Here is a 24,436-nt window from a genome sequence, read left to right as displayed (position 1 = left end):
TAAGCCCGTCCGTGTCTCCCCAATGGGCCCTTAGGAGAGAGATGCATGGTTAAGTGGCTGTTCCATCCCATGAAGTTTCCAATCTTTCATTTTCAAAAGAACACTGCACATATTCATATTAGCGTCAGCCTACACATATATCACTGTACGTTGCTGTTCCCTTTCGCCCTCCATTGCCTGCCCTTGTTCTTCCTCACCTCCTTTGGCTGGTGTTCTCCCACCCTACGAATAGTGTGCTTCCTGCTTTATCTCTAACACACATAGAAACACAGTCTCCTCCCCTTTTTTCTCCCCTCAAACACATTTGCATTTAAGTCTGGGCCCCGATTCAAAGAAAATGAGCAACATGTCATCCTTCTGGTCACCCTCCTTTTATCTCCTTCTTAGACCCCCTCTCACTCCTCACAGACCCTCTATTTTCATACTCAAGCATCTTCCTTTTTAATATAATATTTCGCTAATCTTTAAGAGTTCCCCATATACATGCAACATAATCCAACACTTACTCCTTCCCCATCTCCTCTGAGATCCAACCCTTCCCAACTTTGTGTCCTTTTTAAAAAATATCCCACATGTCCAGTTTGTGCTGTCATATACATATGGAAGTGGGCCCATCCAAGGAGCAAGGTCAACCTATCAGAGGCAACGATCTGAAAGAAAACTGAACCTCTCTCACCAAAAAGCCATCCGTGGACACGCCAGCTCAGGTGAGGAAAATCTCATAGGTACCCACGTCAAGATGGAGCGCTATAGGCCATTAATGTCTGCTGAGAAAGAGGGGTCAGTTTCCTCAGGGACAAGCCCCTGATAGACCATCCAGACCCAGGTGGTCAGCTCTTAGCAATTACACACACAAGCAACACTGAGTGGACATTGCCAGTTACACACCAAACCACGTGAGACAATAATAATTCCATGGTGAAGAGGCCAATAATTTAAGAGGGGCAGGGAGGCACAGCAGAAGTTGGAGGAAGGGGTAAGGGATGAATGTTATGGGAATACAGTACTCATGTAGGAAGTTCTTCAAAAAGTGAGTTAAGATTTTATAGTTGACAATATATTTCAAAAGCTATAGTTTGGAAGGGGAAAAAATACTGGCAATAAATAGCTCCTCAGTTATTAGAGTTAGAGGCCATGAGCCTGTGTCTTTGTGTGTCTCTCTGTCTTTCTCTCTGTCTCTCTCTATCTCTGTCTCTGTCTCTCTCTCCATATATATATATATATATATGTTTCTGTCTCTCTCCATGTCTGTGTGTCTCTCTGTGTGTCTCCCTCTGTCTCTGTGTGTCTGTCACTCTGCGTCTTTCAGTCTGTCTCTGTCTCTCTGTCTCAGTATCTCTCTCTCTCTCTCTCTCTCTCTCTCTCTCTCTCTCTCTCTCTCCCTCCCTCCCTCCCTCCCTCCCTCTCTCATATTATCTGTCTTGATCTTGTACAGGATTTGTATAAGCTGGCCCGGCTGCTTTGAGTTCAGAAGTGCAGCAGCCCTGTCGTATTCATTCTGGTAATACCGTCTCTCCCTTTCTTTTCTATCCCTGAGCCTTGGGTGAGGGGTGGGGGATTGAGATGGAGATGTCCCATTTGTAGCTGAGCTTTCCACAGACAATTATTCTCTGATGAGGTCTGAGAGCCACACAAACCTGTGGGTAGAGAGAGGTGAATGTGGAGGGAAGTTTGACACTGTGTCCGTTAGCAGAGTAATAGCAGGTCTATCCCTGAAGCCTATAAAAGACCTCACACAAGGGTTCACAGCCAGAGGAATGGCACTGAGAATGCATTTCTTCCTATGGAGGGGATCAATCAAGAATTGGTTTAATTACTCCCATAACTGTCATGCAACAATCTCGCTGCCTGAATATAGGAAATAGGCACATTCATAGCTAACAATGAATAATACTGAAATGGAACTATAGCAATAATGTCATAATCATGCTATAATAAAGTCAAGACACGTCCTGGATATAGTTTGCCCATCCAGTCATTACTTTGACTCACAGTGTTTGTGGCTCACATGATGACGCTGTTAATTGACCTTTTTCTTTGCAGCAGACTGTATAACATCTTCGGGTACTATGAAAGCCAGCCAGCATGCGAGGTGCTTCCTGGTCAGTAGCAGGTGGACTTTTCCATGCCCTCTCACCCATGTGTGTCTTCAGCAGTAGGGTCTTAACCTCAAGTTCTGGTGGACGACTAAGGACAGTGACAATAGCCTATAATTGTCTGGGGTCTCTTCAGGACACCCTCAACCAACAACAGAAAAAGAGGTAACCCCTGGCCTGGCTGTGTGCTTTTTGTTGTTGTTGTTCCTGATGGTGGTGGTGGTTGGTTGGTTGTTATTCTTTTTTCATTTTGCTTTGATTTCATTTTATTGATTTTTGAGGGTTTCTCTGTGTTGCTCTGGCTGTCCTGGAACTCACTCTGTAGACCAGGCTGGCCCCAGAGATTCACCTGCCTCTGCTTCCTCTGCCTGACTGGCAGTGTGCTTTTTGCTTGGTAGTTTATGGCTCGTGGAAGGAGCATTAACCACCTCTGTATAAGGTGCAGAGAGAGAGAGAGAGAGAGAGAGAGAGAGAGAGAGAGAGAGAGAGACTGACTATGTTTACTTTTGGGCCCATTCAAACATCTATAGAATTATTTATCCCTTTCCTGACTCCTCCTCTACCATTCCCACCCATCCCTGATCCCACTTAAACATCCCTCCCCATTATTCCCCTGTCCCCTTCATATCTCCTGCATTCTACTTTCCCCTCTCCTTTAAGATCCTTCTTCCTTCTCCCACTCATGCCTCTTTCTAGTTTCCTGGCTTCTCTGGGCTCCAAATTAAGCACTCAAATCAAAAGATTCAGCACTAGGATCTTCATGTGAATGAGAACACCAGTTTTAAAAGCCTTTCTGGCTACGTGTGCCAGCTCACACCTTTAATCCCAATACTTAGGAGGCACAGCCACTGCCACTGTCACTGCCACAGCCATAGCCACTGCCATAGCCACAGCCACAGCAAGGAGTATCTCCATGAGTTTGAAGCCAACCTGACCAACATAGTGAGCACCAGGATATCTAGAACTACAAAAAGAATTCTTGTCTCAGAAAACAAACAAGACTTTTTTGTCAGGGTATAGTATCCTTACAGAAAAAGTCAATGTCCACCATGAAGCTTGAAGATCTCAAGTATTACGTGAATCCAGAAGTTTCAGTCAGGTTCCCTGTCTATCCTCTACCTTGTGCAAGGTTCATCATGTGCTGGACTTTAGCAGATTGATTCATTTGCTCTGTTTTCAAATTTTACATGAGCAGAATCACCTATCATGTTCCTTACTGAGACTGAACCATTTCATTAAAAATCGCCGTTTTAAGGTTCACCCATTTTTCTGTATATAGTTCTTGCATAATTATCATATGCAATATGTATTTCATTCTATGATTGCCCCACAATTCATTCATTTATTCCACTGTGTGCATATTTGAGTAGCATCCCGTTTGGAGCTATTATGGATAGGGGTGGTGTAGATATTTCAGGGCAAGGCCATAGTGAAAACAGGATTGCCGAGTCATCTATTACCCACATATGACTTTAGCCAGTGTTTCCAGTTTTCCCAAGTACCAGTTGGCACCATCACCAGCTGTGTGAAATGGCACCAATGACTGTACACCTACCAGTGCTAACACTTCTGCTGAGAGCCATCATTTGCCTCCCTTTAAAGCAAGGGTAAGGAGCTTCCTCTCCCAAAGACAGGCCAGTTCTTTCCCTCTGTATACAAGCAAGCAAGTCTTGCCCATGCCCACTGATGTCTTAGGTTCCATAAATGGTGACATCAAAGCTTGAACTCCTGGTGTCTAATATTTTGGGGGCCAGAGCTCAGATGAAATCATGTGAGACAACAGGAGGTCATTTCTGTCAGCTGCCCCACACCTACCCTTGTCCGGACTCCAGGAGATTTCCAGGGAAGGTTTTCCAGCCCCTCTTATTGAATTGATGACATGAGAGAGTTCTGCATGAATTAACCACAGCTGGCTTCCTTTTTCTATAACTGGGAACCCAGGGCTGCCCCAAGTTTCATTGAAGTTTGATCTCTTACTCATTCTCTGATGGTCTCAGAAATTCCCAGAACTTGGGACTTCTTGTCCATGAGACCCTGGTTGAGGAAATAAAGCTCACATTAGCCTTATAATTAAAATTTAAAATGAACAGTCACTCTGCAAACAGGAGTCTGACACTTGGACTTCAAAGATCCTGGGTTTGTAAGATTATGACTAAATTCCATTTAGTCTTCACTTATTTGCAGATAGAATAAATCGATCAAATATATAGGATGCATGAAAACGTGCATCCAGGTTTTAGGGCACAGTTTTGTTTTCCAAATCCCTACCCAAAACGGTTCCACACATTGTGACATTGCATTGTAGAAAATACAGTGTACAAAGCCCCAGAGAACACTCAGGGACAAGAATAAGTCATGGATAAATAAGCTTCATGAGTATCATGAATCGTTACTGATGATGACCATAGTTAGATAGCAATACATGGAGACTGTCAGGAAGTCTAGACAGAACACTCTACTGTCAGAAGTCTAGACAGAGCACTCTATTACACATACTGGGAGCCATGAGAGTCTGTAGGAACAATGCCTAAGGCCCTGTTTGGTGCCTTTTCCACAAATCATTTCATTTACTTCCCCGATGTACCTAGCAATAGTCTTCACTATTTTATGCATTAGGAAATCAAGTCTTAAGGAAGTTTAGTGCTTGTCCAGACAACCAGAACAACATAGGATAGACTGTGACTTCAGAGTCCAAATTTTACCAAGTGCCAGTTTATATGTCTGCCTTGATCCCTCTATCCCCTTCTATGTGATAATTACAGCTGGTCATGAGGTAGGACTGTGACTCTGAAGGAGATGTTATGTGAGTCCTGGGTGCCAATGAAGCTTCTATCCAACCAGGTGGAATGAAGATGGAGAAATCATGGCTCCTGGGATTCCGTAGCCTCCAGGACTCCTCACTCCATGCAGTCAGCAGTAAACCATTCAAGTGGGGAATGCCCTACATCCTTTTTATACATCTTACAGTATGACCCCAGTGGGATCTGTTATGAATGCACGAGGTTTGAGTATGTGCCCTAAAGACTCATGAGTTGGGACCTTGGTCTTCAATATATATAGAAATACTAAGAGTGGTAAAAAGAGCTGAAGAGGGAGCTGGCAATTAAGAGCACTGGCTATTCTTCAAGGACACCCAGGTTTGATTCCCAGTATCCACATGGCAGCCTACAATTGTCCTTACTTCCAGTTCTAGAGACCTGACAATGCTTCTGGCCTCTGTAGACACCATGCATGTACATTCAAGCAAAACACCCTACATATAAAATAAAAGGATATATTTGAAAACATTAGTAAAAAGGAGATGGTGGAACTTGTAAGAGGCAGGGCTTGTTGGAGGCCATTACTGGACGCAGGACACTCTTGTCTCTTCCTCTTCCCTTCTCCTTTAGTTCTCTCTCTCTCTCTCTCTCTCTCTCTCTCTCTCTCTCTCTTCTCACTATCACTCATCATCATCATCATCATCATCATCAATCATCATTCTTCCTTCTAGCTCATGTTCCTACTATAATGTCATTTTCTTTTATGACTCAGTCAAGGGGGCTCTCACAGAGGCCAAATCTTAGATCTTCAACTTACCAACCTATGAGATAAATAGACCTCTTTGTTTTATAATGTACATAGCCTCGGGTACTTCCTTATATCGATGTTGTATATAATACAGAAGCCCATAGAAAATACAACATAAACTCAAGCTCAACAAGTTCTGGTTCTGTAACAACAGCTAACACTCATCCCTGAAAGACAATTTAATGTATAGCAAAGGTCCTTCAGAAGCCAAGATATTATAAAAGAAATGACAACAGCGGCTGTGGGAACTGGGATCCAGGAATGGGTTAAGAGGGGCAGAGTCACAAACCCAGGAAACAGACTCTGGTGATCAACATCAGGGTGCAGATCTACTGTACGGTGCAGCAGCAAGTGTTTTTTTTATAGCCTCTTGACCAATGGGGAATCAACAGGAACTCTGGAGTAACAAACCATCCCACTGGCACTACAGGGAGTTTCCAGGCTGCCAGCACCTGAGGGAACTTCCATAAGGACAAGGGAAACAACCACCACCGTGTTCAGGGACCATTCTGAGAAGCCACCAGTTGTCTAGAATGCTCTATTGTGTGTCATGCATGAGCACTCATACTGTTAGAGCAGTGAAGCCTCCCTCACTGTCAGCCCACCCAGGGTCCATAGCATACAGAAGTAATGGTAACCATGAGGACAAGAATAACTAACCATTGGCATACAATTAGCCACACTACATTGTACTTCCCCCACCCCCACGCCTGACCTGAAGCTTAGGTGTGGTCTAATCAAATTCTCATGTTACTTCTAGAGAAATTAAAGTTCATTGGGGCTCAGTAATCTGTGAATTCCTAGGCAACAAATCTCAAAGCTGTCGTTTCTTATACCAAGGTCATTAGCCACTCCTTAACACGTTCATTTCCCATGAATAAAGTGGGGAATGCTGATGTGTTTTTGTTTCCTGTCACTCCAGCTTGAAGTCCATGGTGTTGTCTGACACCAGGCATAAGAAAGAGTAGGGAAAGGTGGTGGGGTTGGGAGAACAGCTACAGAGGACATTACTGTAATTCCAGGACATGGTCACCAGGTGACAGCGTGGTCCTTCATTTTGCTATATTTCCTAAGGGCATTTGCCCTTGAGTAACTCCCCCTATGATCCTGTTGTGAAAATAACATCTCCTAGAATCTTTCCTCCCAGCAGGGAATTGCCCCCAAAGCAAATAGATGAGCATGACAGCACAGCCTTTCCCCTGATGATGTTTTAACGTTGCTAATAATTTGATCTTTGTAATTACCAACTAAGGAAAGCTTTGAATAAAGTCATGACAGGAGGTTCTATAACTTTCTGTATTTGTCATTGAGTATCCATCTCTTCTTACACCATGTGCTGTGTTCAGGTCAGCTGTAGAAACATCGATCGTTAGTGCCTTGGGGTCCTAAGTTTGCCTTTGCTGTTGAACAAACATAATGTATTTACATTTTTTTCTTGCCTTTCTAAAGGCAAAATCATAAAAGAGCTTCTGCTGGGCTAGGCTATGTTTTAAAAGTCAATATATTCTACCCACAGAAATGTCTTTTCTAAACAAAGAGACATGATCATTTCATTTATTCAAACACCAGATTTATTCTTCTGTTTCCAGTTAATCCTGATCTTTCGATCCTGGGCAGTTAGAAATGAAGTTTGGGGATCTTCTCTTTAATCTGCAGCTAGGAACACATGGCCTGCAGACATGCTGTGCCCACCTGCTTCTTATTAAGGCCAACAGGAGCCATCTACACACAGTGACCCAGGAGAAATTGGACACAAGATTAATGCTGCATAAAATTTCACACTGTGAATGTCAGCTCCGAGCTGCAGGATTTCAGTAATTAGAGGGGAAATAAAACCTTACAGATCTTTTCTCTAACTGTAAAATGTTAATCGACAAAGCAGCCAAAATAAAGACCTTCCCTATAATGGCACAAAGAGTACCATTAAATGGGAGAGAAAATTCCACTCCAGCTATAAAGAGCCACAAGAGCTACATGGGCCTTGGGAGGAATATGTCACTTATGAAAAGAAAGAATAAAATTTATGGGGAAGCTATTTAAAGAAGGAACAGTCACTTAGAAATACAAAGGACGGTAAAATGCTATTTCTAATACCCCACGACTCCTTTTTGAGTCCCAAACATGAGCATTTCTCAAAAGAAATGGTTCTTGATTTCTCCTTTATATTTCCGGGTGTGAGCCTAGCCATTAGCGGCTGAGTCCCTCTCCAAACCTCTTGCTTTCTCACATGTGCAGGTGTCTAGATTATCCTTAAAGTCATGAATGTAGAAGGTGCCAGCTTGGGGAGAGGTGAAAAGAAGGGTGAGTTATGTATGTGTGTGACAGTATGTGAATATGTCTTGATGAAACCCATTGTTTCCTATAAATAATATTCACCAATGGTAAGAAAGCAGAGAGAGAAAAATGAAGGGATTTAGATGGGTAAAGAGCAAGCAAGATCTCAAATCATCAAGACATCCAAGCTCTTCTTGTCCCGGCTTCTGCTTGACTTGACCCATAGGCTGCATTTCTGTGCATGCCTATCCATGCATAATTATGGCTTTCTTTCCCAAAATAAAGAGAATACGGCTTTTGTGTCATTACCTCATTGTCTGGCTTTTAAAATAGATAATTTATTACAGTTCTCTAGAGAAGTAGAACTGTCTGTGTGAGTGATTGATGGATTGATTGGTTGGTTGGGTTGGTTGGTTAGTTGGTTGGTTGGTTGGGTTGGTTGGTTGGTTGGTTGGTTAGTTGGTTGGTTGGTTGGGTTGGTTGGTTGGTTGGTTGGTTGGTTGGTTGGTTGGTTGGGTTGGTTGATTGGTTGGTTAGTTGGTTGGTTGGTGAATGGCTTGTAAGTCACAGTACAACTATTTCAAAAATGGCTGTCTCCCAGGAAAAGTCCAAGAATCCAAGCTTCGAGGTTGGATGTTGTGGATTGTTGTCTATGTGCAGGAGAGGGCAGGCACAAGATAAGACAAGGCCTGTGATTGGGCAGTGAGAAAGTAAGGTGAGCACAGAGTTTTTGAGAGAGGAGGGAAAGAAAGAACTAAGATGGAGGAGGAGAAGGATGACCCAGATCTGTGTGGCCTTAAAGGGCCGCAGGTAGTTATGAATATTTCATAATGGATGGATTTTTATAGGACAATTCGTCTTATCTAGGTGGGCAGTTTATATCAATATTAATTGGTTCTGAGTTTACTGTGTGGACGTTTTGTTGAATGAGAATTCAAGACATAAATCTGATTGGTAAATTACAAGCTTTTAGAGTTTTGATTTTAACAGGTTACTGGGAGTTGTTACTATAAGCACAGGGGGCAGATGCTGGGACTGTGAACAGAGTTCACAGCAGAGAGTCACAGAGGGCAGCTGCTGCTGGGGCCAGAGAGTAGCTGACAGCAACGTGGGGCTAGCCATGGTGGCAAGATCGCTAAAGGACCCAGAGAGTAGATGGTGGCAGTGTGGCATGGAGATTGGGAGCTTAGTGAGAGGGGTTGAGATGCTTTGCCGATGGAGATGAAAATGCCCCACAGATGCCATGTGGCCTGCTGGAGCCGGCACTAGCATGGGTTGGTGATGGGTTGGTGACTTCTTTTTTTTAATATTTACCAGTACAGGAGTTCTCAGCTGTCTTCAGCATACACGCACCAGAATCCTGAAGAAGTAGACTCTAATGCCAGCAAGAAGGAACATGACAGGAAAGCGAGGGCAAGCAGGAAAGGGAACAAGCATCCCTCTTCCATGCCCTTTCCATAGGCTGCCACCAGAACATGTAGCCCTGATTTAAGGTGGATCTTCCTACTTCAGAGGATTCAATCAAGAAAAATCCTCTCGGGTGTGCCCAGGAGCTTGGGTTTTAGTTATTGCCAAGTGTAATCAAATTGACAAGCAAGAATGGCCATCACAGATGCTAATTATTACTCTCTCATCTGTCATTATTTTGGAGAAAGTATACCCTAAGGAAACCATATGTAGCCAGGATTGACCAAAGAGGTTTAACAAGACACAAGCTTTGCCAACCATAATGAAAGGATGTGGTGGTGACTGCATCAGCAGAGTGGGCACTTCGGGTCCATAAAATGATTCCTAGTGGGCTGAAGGGATGGCTCAGTGGTTAAGAGCACTGACTGCTCTTCTAGAGGTCCTGAGTTCAATCCCCAGCAACCACATGGTGCTCACAATCATCTGTAACGGGACCCGATGCCCACTTCTGGTGTCTGAAGACAGCATTGGTTTACTCACATGTATTAAATAAATAAACAAATAAATCTTTCTAAAAAAAAAAAAAGATTCCTCGAGAATTGCTCATGATCAGGACAGACACTTCAATATGAATTACAGTGCTTAATTTAGCCCCCTGTGTAAGGATTCAGAAGGCCTAGAAATTCAAACTAGATAGAACCTCCATTCATTCATTCATTCATTCATTCATTAAACCTTCCTTCAGTATCCACCAAATATCTGTTGAGGACTAAAAAGAAAGAAGGGGACAAAGCTGGCTCCATGTCCATTCCCACCAAGGGCATAGCACATGTCTGAAGAAAACATAAGGGCTGTATGAACTCACAGAAATGAATGGGGAGGATGCTTGGCTTTGGTGTGCAATACCCCTGACAGCCTCATGTGAGTGAGCCTGTCCCTCAGCTCATGGTTTGTTTAGGGATGTTGTAAAAACATTAGGATATAGGTCCAGGATGCCAGGTGTAATCAAATTGACAAGCAAGAATGGCCATCACAGATGCTAATTATTACTCTCATCTGTCATTATTTTGGAGAAAGTCAGGTATAGCCCTAGGATCCAGCTTTAAGGGACAGACTTCCCTGGGTTCTTGTATAGCACCTGTGCATTCTGATCTGCCAAGACATGAGACGCTAGTGCTCCATGCTTCGGACGCCATGGAGTACTGAAACAGTAAGGCAAACCATAGCCTTCCAACCTCCCTCTGTTTCCCTCACCCATTTTGTCTGCACAGTGAGAAGAAGTAACTGGTGCAGAAAAGCAATGGGAGAATGAGGGTTGTTGATGTGGTAATCTTACCCTATGGTTCTTGGGCCCTTTGAACTAATTTGAGGGAGGAATGCACAAGGGTTCAGCATCTCAGGGCCCAACACACCCTGCAATGCTGTCACCAGATCTTACCAGGCAATTCTCCTATAAGTGCAGAAGACCAGACCACTGATGGAAATGCAAAGTCAAGACTGGTCATGAGGCTTCATGGTTCAAAGATTCAGGGCTCTGTCAGGAAAGGGATGGGAGACCATGCATGCCATCTGACAAAGGATCTGACTACATTTTGTCGATTTCAGGTGGATTCTAAAGGAGCGGACCCATTTCTTTGGCAGAGGAAACTTCAAGACAGCATAATATTCAGAGTGTTGCCACCACTTCTCAACAAGTTTTAAGAAAGAATTCAAAACAAAATGTATAGCAGGAAATGTTTTTTAAAAGAAGAAAGAAAAAAATGTCTAATGCATTTAGGAAAATAACAGGAGCCATTAAGATTTGCTAACAAAGGTGGTATAGACAGACAATGCTGCTGGGAGATTCCCAGAAGTTAGCACCGCTGAGGAGAAGATGCATATTCTTGTACCAGCTTATAAAAGAGGTTCAAGAGACAAAGCTCCACACGCCCAAGCTCCACGTGTGAAAGTGAAAACTCACTTGAAAACTTTCATTTTGAATGAAAGTTCCTGTAAAGAACGCGCCGCCCCCAAGGGCGTCCTGCTCTAAGGGATCCTGGGACAAAGAATTCCCAGATTTAGCCACTCAAGCGTTGAGAGGCCAGTAGAATCTGACATTGACCCTATGGTGCTAGTTTTGTAACGGGCAGAATTCTGTTACAGGGACACCAAGGTATGTGACACAGTTCCAAGTCAGCTGGGCCAGCCAATGTGCTGTGGGTTAGAGTCCACAAAGAATTATTTTTGAGGCTTTGAAGGTTAGCATTCTGTCTAAGCCACACCCCCACAGTTACTTAGCAACGGCCAGGTATACCTGACACTATAAAAGGGTCTACTTGTCCCCTCCTCATTCTCTTGCTCTTGCCCCTTTGTTCCTTCTTTCCCTATTCCCCTCCCCGCTTCTCTCCATTTTCTCACGGCCAGCCTCTACTTGGCTACTCTACTCCTCTCCTCTTCTACTTCTCTCTCTTTCTCTCTCTCTCTCTCTCTCTCTCTCTCTCTCTCTCTCTCTCTCTCTCTCTCTCTCTCTGGCCTACTACCACTCAACTCCCCTCCCCATGCCCTGAATAAATTCTATTCTATACAATACCGTCATATGGCTGGTCCCTCAGGGGTAAAGGGTGCCTCAGCATGGGCCCACAGAGGCACCCCCTCCTCCCAGACCTCCGTAGAACATATCACCCCTCTCTTTATCCTCTCAATAACACAACCTTGGTGCCAGAACCCGGGACATATCCTCTCTTTATCTTTTTATAAACACAAGTTACAGCAGAGACCTCAGAGCACTGGCGATATCAAGGGCATGAAGATACGTGAAGATACGTGCCAAGAAGACCTTCGGGCTCTGAGAGCATCATCCCAAGAGAAAGGCAGCACGTGGGCCTCCCCTGTCCATCGGAGCATAAGCAATGTCATCATGTGTCTCAGATGCCAGCCGTGGAGCTGCAGGTTCAGTGCTGCCCCAGCTAGGTCTTCCTTTGATCTGGTTTTCCCTTGTGCCATCTTTGTGCTCTCCTTTGGGGATGAGTGCTTTTGCGCTGTGTATATCTGAAATATAAAACTCATTTTCTGATTTCACAGTGCTCACAGTTTAGACTTTCCCGAGTCTCAGAAAAAACTGAGAATCTTTGAATGGTTTTGAGGCTAGTAAAGAAAGCTATGCAAAAATCTTGAAATTTGATATAATGTATTTTTTTATTACGTGGCAACCATGAGCTTGTGGTGCCCTGAGGTAGAATGTGGATTAAACACTTAAGATTAAATTAAAAAGATTTCTCTCCCTTAAGTTGTTTTGATCAGGCATTTTTGTCAGCACAACAACAACAACAGCAACAACAAAACTAATACAGATAAGAGAATAATTAGAAATCCGAACTGATAGGACTTGGCAGTGGCCATGGAGTTAAATAAGGAGAATATATCAAACAAATTCTTGGCTTATGTTTTCCCAACTAAATGGATATTTAAAAACACCACTCAGAGATGATAACAATGTGATTTCAAAGTCTACTAATGAACAGAATTATAATGGAGGATTTGTCTGCAATGTTAGAAAACTATACCTAGCTGGGCTTAGTGATCCCAGCACTAAGGAGGTAGAGGCAGGCAGATCTCTAAGTTTGAGGCCAGCCTGGTCTACAGAGTGAGTTCCAGGAAAGCCAAAACGAGACTTTATACATAGTGAGACTTTGTCCTTAAGGAAGGAAGGAAGGAAGGAAGGAAGGAAGGAAGGAAGGAAGAAAGAAAGAGGTTATATCCAGATTAATATTTCTGAAATTTAGAAGCATTAACTTCAAATTAATACAGTGTTTTGGAACAAAATAATAATAAAATAAAAATAACAAACCTTCATCCTTGTGGGAAAGTGAATATAGTAATATATATATATACACAAAACTTTTTGTTTACTCAAGAATGAGTTTAATAAAGGATTGCAGATCTATAATCAATTCATCTCAATTAAAATTGCTTGGCATTATCTATAAGTAAAAGTTTTGAGGCTGGGGCAGCCATCTTCCAGTAACTCGCCAAAATGACGAACACTAAAGGAAAGAGGAGAGGTACTCGGTACATGTTCTCTAGACCTTTTAGGAAACATGGAGTCATTCCTTTGGCCACATACATGCGAATACACAAGAAGGGTGATATTGTAGACATCAAGGGAATGGGCACTGTTCAAAAAGGAATGCCCCATAAGTGTTACCACAGCAAAACCAGAAGAGTCTACAATGTCACCCAGCATGCTGTGGGCATCATTGTAAACAAGCAAGTTAAAGGCAAGATTCTGGCCAAGAGAATCAATGTGTGGATTGAGCACATCAAGCACTCAAAGAGCAGAGACAGCTTCCTGAAGCAGGTGAAGGAGAACGATCAGAAGAAAAAGGAAGCCAAAGAGAAGGGCACCTGGGTTCAGCTGAAGCGCCAGCCTATGCCACCCAGAGAAGCCCACTTTGTGAGGACTAACGGGAAGGAGCCTGAGCTGCTGGAGCCCATTCCACAGGAATTCATGGTCTAATGTACACAAAGGAAATAAAGGACCTGGACTGCAAAAAAAAAAATGATACTTCATATACTTAAGACCACAAACTCAATAAATTTATTTAATGTAATTTTATATGAAATCAAAATTTAGATTGCAATTCTCTTCATTTTAAAATGATAAAGACAGTTTTTGCTTATGTTTGAAACTTGGGTGGGAGGCTTTAAAAAAACTATTGATCCATAAATAGGAATGTAGCAAAAAAAAAAAATCTGTCACCCTCAGAAATAATTTTTCCTCCCAAGAGCCAGAATCAGCTTTCTTTGCAAATTTTCTTGTCTTCACAGAACTGCTTCCTGCTCTGCAGTAAACAACCTTTGCTCTACATAATTTAGGAGACATTTATAACGTGAAACAAGTTCTAACTGACAAGAGTCATTTTTCACGGGTCTGCTACACACCCCCACCCTGTCTGGTTGGAAGGGCTGGACCACTGAGAAACTTCCTGAAGCCTGTCTCTTTAGCTTTAAGCCATACCTTCAAGGAAGCTGTCCTTCTTAATGGCAGCAGTCGCTACAGAGGGGGTGACAAGGCTGGTCATGAACCATTCCAGCGTTGGATGCCTCTGGTCTTCCAACAAACTATCAACAGCCAAATGCACTCTCTTGGGACCCTTTACAAGTTCTTCACTGAAGAGTTCTTCCCATCCCACATAGAGTAGGGTCTGTTTGAAAAGCCAAGACCAATGTGTACAACATTGAACCATCCAGTTGTGCAATAAAGCAGCCAGTTAAGCAGTTTGTACAGCTGTCCTGGTCAACAGTCAGACCGAGAAACAGTCAACTGCTATAGGCACTGGATTTGGTAAGTTGAACATAAAAGAATATTTTAAGATATTTATCAAGATTAAAATGGGTCTTTAAAAGGCTTCTTCTAATTCTCTTTCCCTGGTTCTAAAGAAATTCACATTGAAAACCACTGTTTAAGAAAGTGCCTTAGAAAGAAATGATGCAAAACCCAGGTATAGTGCTGTGTGCGTGTGATCCCAGCACACAAGAAGCAGGGGCAGAGAGCCTCAACCCAGCCTGGATTACACAGATGCTATCTCAAAAGTCCAACGTGGGCAGGGAGGCTATAGGTGACAGCTGAGTAGGTTCAATTAAGAAATGTGCATTCCGATGGGTGTATTGATCTTGAAAATGGATGTACATGTGTGGGGACACGTTTACAATTTAGGGGAAGTCACTATAACTTCTATTCAATTTAGTCCTGAACTAACCCTCCCACCCCCGCTTCTGTGGATGGCTCATGGCTAGAAGCTGCTCCTGACCCATCTCCATTTCCCTGACCTTTGTGGTGGTGAAGTTTCTACTTTGCCAGCATTTCCCACTGGCTGGCCATTACCAAGTGTCTGCCCTGATGCAACATGTGTGGAGTTGAGAGGAAAGCACATGGTTATGTCCCCTGTGTGCACATACACTCACCATTAGCTTAGCACAAGATCTCTAACTGTTCTGCCTGCATGAATGCAGCAGATACACAAGGATGATCTGAGAGCAAGAAGCCCTTGCTACCTCAAAGCTGGGCCTTCTCCCTGTGCCTCAGTATTTCTGCTGATGGAATTCACACCCAAGGGTAAATGCATGGCCAAGCTGACAGCCCACAGGGGACTGTTTGTAGGCTTGGTTTCTGTAGAAAGCAATCGAAGGAACACATCATGCTCTGAAAATGAGATTACCTCAGCACCACCAACCACGACTGTTTTACAACTTGACTCCAGCACACAAGGCCTCGTGATCTCTTCAGTTCCCTTTGGCCTTTCTCCCAAAATAAATAGGATTGAGTGGAAGTCACAAACATCTAAGTTGGAATATGATATAGTCAGCAAAATAAGAGGCATGGGTGGTAGACAAGAGGGGCTTGAGAAGGGTTATCTGGGCCTAGGGATGATCCTAGATGGCGCTCTGCGAACATCAGGGGAAGGCGACTTTGGGAGGGACAGGCCATGGTGCCAAACCCAGCTCTGTGCCTCCAGGTATGCCAAGGCAAGTGACTTTACGTCGGCTCTGCTTGCCTGAGCTATCCAAAAGATGGAGTTAATAACATCCCAGGTGACCCATGAAAAGAAAACAAAGAGTTCATAAAACACTTGAAAGGCTTAATACCACTAAGCCGGGGGTGGGGTGGGGCAATTCCATTTTACTATTTATTATTCTTAACTCTGGCTTAAGCAATAAAACCCTTGCTTCTTGAGAGCCTCTTAAGGAGTTGCCACTTATCCAAGGTCACACAGTTTATAAGTGACCGGGCAAGACATGAAATCCAGGACTCTTCTAATTCCAAAAGCCTAGGCTGGAGTCCAAGCATTTGGAAAAAGCTACAACATCCAACTCCTGGTAGTTTATAAAAGAAAACCTAACCTCTACGATTGCGGGCTGTAATCAATGGTGTGCATTACAATATTTTATCTACGACAACATAGACCCCACTGAGCACACATTACACTTTGGATCCCTTTTCGTCTTCATTGTTATCCTTAGGCATACAGGAAAAATATTTTTCCATCATGGTAACTTTTTCAGAAATATCTAGGCCCCTATCACCGGGAAAGGCAAGTTAGTAGAAATGTACTGAATTAAGTTGCGAGGTTTAATTTCAGAACCATGTGGGTCCATGAGACCTCGCGATGGAATAATCACATTGGAGGGAAAACAAATGTGCAGAGCACAAAACAGTTTGCATTCTTGAGGTGATAAGACAAGCTGGCCGTGTTAGCTTCCCATTACTGTGACAAACAGCCTGTAGTAAACAGTGGGGGAGAGAGAAGGTGCATGTAGGCTGTTCATGGTCTCACGGCCTCCAAAAAAAGTGTTCCCGTAGCAGCAAAGCTGTCCTGGAAACCTGTGTGAATAAAGCAAGGAATTTCAGTCACAGTCTCCAAGAAGCTTCTCCTTAAATGAGAGAAATGGTTATTCAAGGTAGCACAAGAGAAGGAATAAAAAGTCAGGAGACAAACAAGACGGAACTATGTGGGCGAGCAGGTAGCGCTCGGACTCCAGTCTTCAAGCTTTAGTGCCTGACCAACCAGGAGGCTCCACAACCCTGGAGAGCCCCAGGACTCCAGACGCTCTGAGACAGTGCCCAGCTTCTTGCATCTGGTTCAAAGCACTAAGAAAGAACCCACTGAAAGCAGAAAGAAGGAATTGTACTCAGAAGCAAAGAAAAAGATGCCGCAGGCTATACAGACCACAAGAGAGCAGTGAACCCTTGATCAAACTCGCAGCTCAATAGAGCCCCCCTGGGGCTGCTTTTAGTGAGTCCAGGAAGAGGGAGATCCAGTTCCCAGGAGGACTTGTAGGTGGTACCTTGGTTTTAATTGATAGTTTCAGACTAAGTTTTATGCCTTTTCCCATGATGCATCTGATTTTAGAACGGCATGAGATGATAAATAGAAAACTTCCCCTAAAAGTTCATTCAGGACAGTTTGTCTAACTGTGCACCCAAGGCTGTTCAGGCTAAAGGAGCACTTGTCTGTGAGTCCCAGTATGTCCTGGGGTGTGTCTGACAGAGTGGTAGTTGGGGAAGATTGATCCAATGGATTAATGGGAATAGGGGGTCTGTGCAGCTGAGGCAGGTGAGGGATCTCGGGTTACCTAGTACATTGTTGGGAAAGGGGATATGTAGGCCAAGTCAAGAGGAGTCCCAGGGTAGCCAGACCTTCCCCACAGTGGCTTGACTAGAGCCACCATAAAGTCCTCACATATCCAAGGAGTCACCCAAACACATGCTAAGGAAGGTAGGCAGAGGTCTGCAGTGCCGGGCATTCTGACTGACGATGTCACCAGTTATTTGCTTTGCACGAACCACTGTGGGTTCAGAAACAGGGAGGATCGCCCTCTGCTCATAAAGTACACAAGCAGGTGGGGCAGAGACAGGGTGTGCATGGTCATGACTCGGCAATCCTAAAGGCTGACGCCAGCTAAAGTATTTGATTCTCTTTTCTAAAAAAAAACTATTAGTCCCACCCACCCCCCAACCGTGTGTGTGTGTGTGTGTGTGTGTGTGTGTGTGTGTGTGTGTGTGTGTGTGTCCCTGGAGTTAAAATTATCCCACCCCCAACCCCTGTGTGTATGTCTATATGTGTGTGTGTTTGTGTGTGTATGTATGTGTATCAGTATGTCCCTGGAGTTGAAATTGTTCCACCCCACCCAACCTCTGTGTGTGTGTGTGTGTGTGTGTGTGTGTCTGTGTGTGTCTGTGTGTGTCTGTGTGTGTCAGTGTGCCCCTAAAGCTGAAATAGTTCTACCCCCAACCTCTGTGTATGTGTAGTGTGGGGGGGGGGTGTCAGTATGTCCATGGGGTTGAAATTGTCCCACCCAACCCCTGTGTGTGTGTGTGTGTGTGTCACTATGTCTGGTAGTTGAAATTATAAGTGGTTGTGACCTACCTAACATGGGTGCTCAGACCTGAATTCCAGTCCTCTAGAAGAGCAGCAAGTGCATTTAACCACTGAACCGAAGATCAAAAAACTCAGGTGACAGCAAATGCTGGCGAGGATGTGGAGAAAGAGGAACACTCCTCCATTGTTGGTGGGATTGCAGACTGGTACAACCATTCTGGAAATCAGTCTGGAGGTTCCTCAGAAAATTGGACATTGAACTGCCTGAGGATCCAGCTATACCTCTCTTGGGCATATACCCAAAAGATGCCCCAACATATAAAAAAGACACGTGCTCCACTATGTTCATAGCAGCCTTATTTATAATACCCAGAAGCTGGAAAGAACCCAGATGCCCTTCAACAGAGGAATGGATACAGAAAATGTGGTACATCTACACAATGGAATATTACTCAGCTATCAAAAACAATGCCTTTATGAAATTCATAGGCAAATGGTTGGAACTGGAAAATATCATCCTGAGTGAGGTTACCCAATCACAGAAAAACACACATGGTATGCACTCATTGATAAGTGGCTATTAGCCCAAATGCTTGAATTACCCTTGATGCCTAGAACACATGAAACTCAAGACGGATGATCAAAATGTGAATGCTTCACTCCTTCTTTAAAAGGGGAACAAGAATACCCTTGGCAGGGAAGAGAGAGGCAAAGATTAAAACAGACACAGAAGGAACACCCATTCAGAGCCTGCCCCACAGGTGGCCCATACATATACAGCCATCCAATTAGACAAGATGGATGAAGCAAAGAAGTGCAGGCTGACAGGAGCCAGATGTAGATCACTCCTGAGAGACACAGCCAGAATACAGCAAATACAGAGGCGACTGCCAGCAGCAAACCACTGAACTGAGAACAGGACCCCCGTTGAAGGAATCAGAGAAAGAACTGGAAACCTTGAAGGGGCTCGAGACTCCATATGAACAACAATGCCAAGCAACCAGAGCTTCCAGGGACTAAGCCACTACCTAAAGACTATACATGGACTGACCCTGGGCTCCAACCTCATAGGTAGCAATGAATAGCCTAGTTAAAGCACCAGTGGAAGGGGAAGCCCTTGGCCCTGCCAAGACTGAACCCCCAGTGAACTTGATTGTTGGGGGGAAGGTGGTAATGGGGGGAGGATGGGGAGGGGAACACCCATAAAGAAGGGGAGGGTGAGGGATTAGGGGGATGTTGGCCCGTAAACTGGGAAAGGGAATAACACTCGAAATGTAAAAAAGAAATACTCAAGTTAATAAAAAAAAAAAAAAACACTGAGCTGTATTCCATGCCCCACATTTGTTTCTGAAAACATTATTATATACTTGAATATAGTCTAGTGAATTATGAGAATGATATTAAAGATAAGCTGTGAATTACAGGTGCTCTTGTGTACTAGATAAATAAACACCATGTATTTGCTAAAAATCAAGTTTCAAAAGTATTCATACCTGGTTTTTAAAGCCCAAACCATTGGCAATTAAACTTTTATAGATCTAACACTTCAACCAGGTGTAGTAACTCATGCCTGCAGGCCAAGCATTGAGGAGACTGAAGCAAGAGAATTGGGAGTTCAAGCTAGCCTGCGCTGCATAGCAATACTGTCTCAAAACAAATCAAAACAGAACCTGGTATTATAGTTCTGTGATAGTGTACTTGCCTCACGTAGAGCCTTGTCCAAGGGCCAGGCCCCAGCATTGTTATACGTAAGGGTGTGGGAGGTGTGGGAGAGTGGATGTGTGTACGTGGATGTACACCTTGATCTCTTGATTTAAGGTTGGCCTCTTTGTGCAAATTCTTTATGAAAAGTCACTTCTAGGTTGGAGAGATGGCTCAGTGGTTAAGAGCACTGTCTGCTCTTCCAGCGGTCCTGAGTTCAATTCCCAGCAACCACATGGTGACTCACAACCATCTGTAATGAGATCTGGTACCCTCTTCTGGCCTGCAGGCATACATGCAGGCAGAAAGTTGTATGATGTATACATAATAAATAAATATTAAAACAAAAAACAAGAAAAAAAAACCCTGAGTGCTGACTTCAGCTCAGTAGCAACAACACAAAATGTAACTCCAGGATGAAAGAAAGAAAGAAAGAAAGAAAGAAAGAAAGAAAGAAAGAAAGAAAGAAAGAAAGAAAGAAAAAAGAAAGTTACTTCCTCATTAATATGCTCCAGCATTCCTTATTTTCTTGGAAGATTGACTTGTCTGGAAAGAAATAACACAAGCATATACTTGAGACAAGGAATTCCACAGTGGCGTGTGCTGTGACTGACAGAACACACCCCCCCATAATAATTGACAGTTGTTGGGGGAGGGAGATATGTGCATGTGGTTACATTTTGTTACATACATGCATGAAATTCTCAAAGAATTTTGTAAAAAGTAGTAAAAACTGACGAGAAAATAAAATATGGACAATTGACTGACTTTAAGTAAGAGAGATCAGCTTGGACCATGTGGGTGGCTGGGCCTTACGAAAACAGAGGCTGAAGAGCAAAGGCAGACGCTACCTAGAGCAGGAGTTGCATCTCTGGGTGGTAGCTCAGGCGTCCTGTCTTAGTTTCCACACTGCCCTGCAAACTTTAGACGTGTTTATGTCCACCATCACATTAGCCAGCTCCTGAAAATAACCTGACTCTATCTTCTCTCTCTCCTCCCCTCTCTCCGTGTGAGAGACGGGAGGAGGGGGAGACAGAGAGAGAATTGTGCACAACTAAGAAGTTAAATGTCCTCTTGGGATCATCTGAAGCAGGGCAGGAAAAGAAGCATCAGTACATGTTTTCCTTTTTCTTTTTGAAATTACATTTTCGTTTGCCACAGCATGGGCATAGAGGTCACAGGACAAAATGTGGGGGGGGGGTTAATTCTCTCATCCTGCCATGTGGGTCCTGCAGGCTGAGCCACCAGGCTTAGCAGCAGACATTCTTACACACGGGGACATCTCCACAGCCCCACTGTGTGGGTTTTATTTGCAGAAGAGCTAGCTGTTCATCTACCATTTAGATTCGTCCATTTAGTGGTGAGTCTTTCCCTTTTGGGGAACTAATTCAACTCAAACTTCACAAAGCAGAGAGGAGACAGGGTGCGGATTTGTCAAACCACCCACCTACCCATCAAAGCACTAAGAACTGTGCGCCCCAAGTCCTCTTTATACCCAGAAAGTCCTTGACTTTCATTTTCACACCACTCCCGTTGGACACAGAACATAAGCTATTGTCCACATCTGCAGTGTCCAAGATTTCTCCTTCCTTTCTTCCTTCACACTCCCTCCTTCCTTTCCTCTCCCGGAGCATTCCCCCTCCTCACCTCTAATTCCTAAATCCTCTCATGCCTATAAAGAATCACCAAAGGAGAAAACGGCATCTGTGGGTGACCCATAGCTCAGTTGGGAGGACAATGTTCAAATTGTTTACTATTAAAGCCCAGTGGCTGAGAGAGGGGACCAGAAGCCAATTAGCCCGCCGTTTACGGAACATTCCTGTCCAGATCGCCTCTAGGAAGGGCTGTCCCAGAAATCACGTCGCAGTACTTTTTGTTGTTGTTGTTTAGTTTTATTATTATTTTATTTTTGTTTTGTTTTTCTGAAATGGTGTGAACATCCAGGAGTTATTCATTTTGAAGGGCAGTGATGTTCGGGACCCTCCTGCAAAAACTATGGCAAGTCTTTGGATTTGCTCGCGGCGTCCTCTGGCACGCCAGCGCAGTGATGCAGGAGCCGCTGCCCTGAGGTCCGGCACAACTCAGAAGTTAAGATGTCCTCTTGGGAACTGCCACACTCACCTGGCATTTACTTGGATTCTTGCACAGCAAGCACGTTAACCTCCGAGCCACCTCCCCAGCCCTGTGTGCCAGTTCTGGGGTTTTATCTTTTTTTGGGGGGGAGAGGTTGTTTATTTTTGGGTTTGTGTGTGTGGTTTTTATTTTTTAGTTTTTAAATTACATTTTAATTTTTTGAGATTATAGTATAAATCACATATATTTTCCTCTTTAAGATAATCTTACTAGATAAGATGGATGAAGAAAAGAAGTGCAGGCTGACAGAAACCGGATGTAGATCTCTCCTGAGAGACACAGCCAGAATACAGCAAATACATAGGCAAATGCCAGCAGCAAACCACTGAACTGAGAACGGGACCCCCGTTGAAGGAATCAGAGAAAGAACTGGAAGAGCTTGAAGGAGCTCGAGACCCCATATGTACAACAATGCTAACCAACCAGCGCTTCCAGGGACTAAGCCACTACCTAAAGACTACACATGGACTGACCCTGGACTCTGACCTCATAGGTAGCAATGAATAGCCTAGTAAGAGCACCAGTGGAAGGGGAAGCCCTGGGTCTTGCCAAGACTGAACCCCCAGTGAACGTGATTGTTGGGGGGAGGGTGGTAATGGGGGGAGGGGGAGGAGGGGAACACCCATATGGAAGTGGAGGGGGAGGGTTTAGGGGGATAAAAAAGAAAAGAAAAAAAATATAATCTTTTGACATGTAGCCAAGGCTTAGGAAATTCAAAATAGTGTATGACAAAAACAGAGAGGCTGGGAGATCCTTCTAAGAGAAACTTTTCTCCCCATACAATGCCTCCTTCGATCCGGCATCCGCATCCGTACCGGCATCCGCACCCGCACCCGCACCCGCCTACTACAAAGACTAAAGGATCCCTGGTACCTATTTTTATGGTTATCTTCTCCCCAAAAGTTTAGTATGAATATACATTGTCTTGCTGACCACATATCAATAGCATACTCTTCAATTAATTAAACTTGCCCTCTGGTCGTTTTCAACATGTGTATAATGCATCCTGGTGGCTCTCATACCTACTGTCTTTTGTATCCCCCCTCCCCCCACCATCATCGTGAGTTTAACCATCTGTGTAGCCGTGGATTTAGAGCAAGCCACTGGAGTGTGGTAAACACCTCAGTGGGCAGACAACTGAAGACAAGGGTTCCCCTTCTCACAGAATGGATCAGTGGCCACCGGTTCTGCAGGGAAGCTTTTTTTTTTTTTTTTTTTTTGGTTTTTTTTTTTTTGGGCTGGGGACCGAACCCAGGGCCTTGCGCTTCCTGTGCACGCGCTCTACCCCTGAGCTAAATCCCCAGCCCCCAGGGAAGCTTTTAAAGGTGAATGCACCAATCCGCTGGGAATATTGTTTAACCAGGCAGTTGCATCTTCTCCTTCGCTACAATATATGGCGTCTGCTACGAGAAGTTTCACAAGCAATTCCAAACCAACAGAGGAATGAACCAAGTTCTCACAAAGAGGAGACACAGAGGACAGACACATAATTTGATTGTAAATCCAGAATCCCAGATTATTCAGAGTTCAAGGAGTTTCACTAGAATTATTTTAAGACATTTTATACACACAGAGAGAGAGACAGACAGACAGACAGACAGACACAGACACATAGACACACACACACACACACAGTGGTACCAAGCCCAGAGCTTACTCAGCAAGATTCTCAAAAACACTCTATCTGGGTTTCAACATCAGACAAAAGTAATTTAAAGAATTATTTTCCTGATAATATGTCAAGTCTGCTTTTCTAACTCATGGAAGGAAAAGCTGGAAAAGCTTACAAAGAAAAAACTGTCCATGAAGATGCTTCGAGCGTCAGCAGGCCCAGCTAGCACAAGTCCCAAGAAAACAGAGAGCTAGTAAGTTCGTCAAAGCCACACAATTAAGTGGGAACTATCACGCCAAATGCAGTGAGGGGCTCAGAGGAAGGCAGTCTCATTTTCACAGAAAGGAGTGCCATAAATCTGCACTAAAAAAGGAAAGTCACCAAGTCTCTCTAAAGTGGTGCTGTCATGAGTGAATGAAACACTGCTAAGTGAAGAGTTTATAAACGAGGAAGAGAAACGGATGGTCCTTCCACGTGAAGAACCAATGAGTTTCCAGAACAGATTGGTAATATGTGTTGAGCTCCTTAACAATGTTCCTTCTTCTTGACCTGATATGTATTGTCTTCTCCTTGAGAAAGAGTAGTTTAGAAAAACATAAAGCTTAACCACAGAGGCATTCATCTTCTTGAATGCTAGGCATTCGTGCAGCTATCCTATTGAACGGGGCAAGCAGGCTGGCTGGGAAATTGGTCTGTTCACCAATGTCAAACTCAACCTAACTTACGTGTGTGTGTGTGTGTGTGTGTGTGTGTGTGTGTGTGTGTGTGTGTCTCTCTTTTCTTCTTCC

Source organism: Rattus rattus, chromosome 4, assembly GCF_011064425.1.
Source record: "Rattus rattus isolate New Zealand chromosome 4, Rrattus_CSIRO_v1, whole genome shotgun sequence".
NCBI classification, from domain to species: Eukaryota; Metazoa; Chordata; class Mammalia; order Rodentia; family Muridae; genus Rattus; species Rattus rattus.
Note: the sequence above shows the minus strand (reverse complement) of the source record.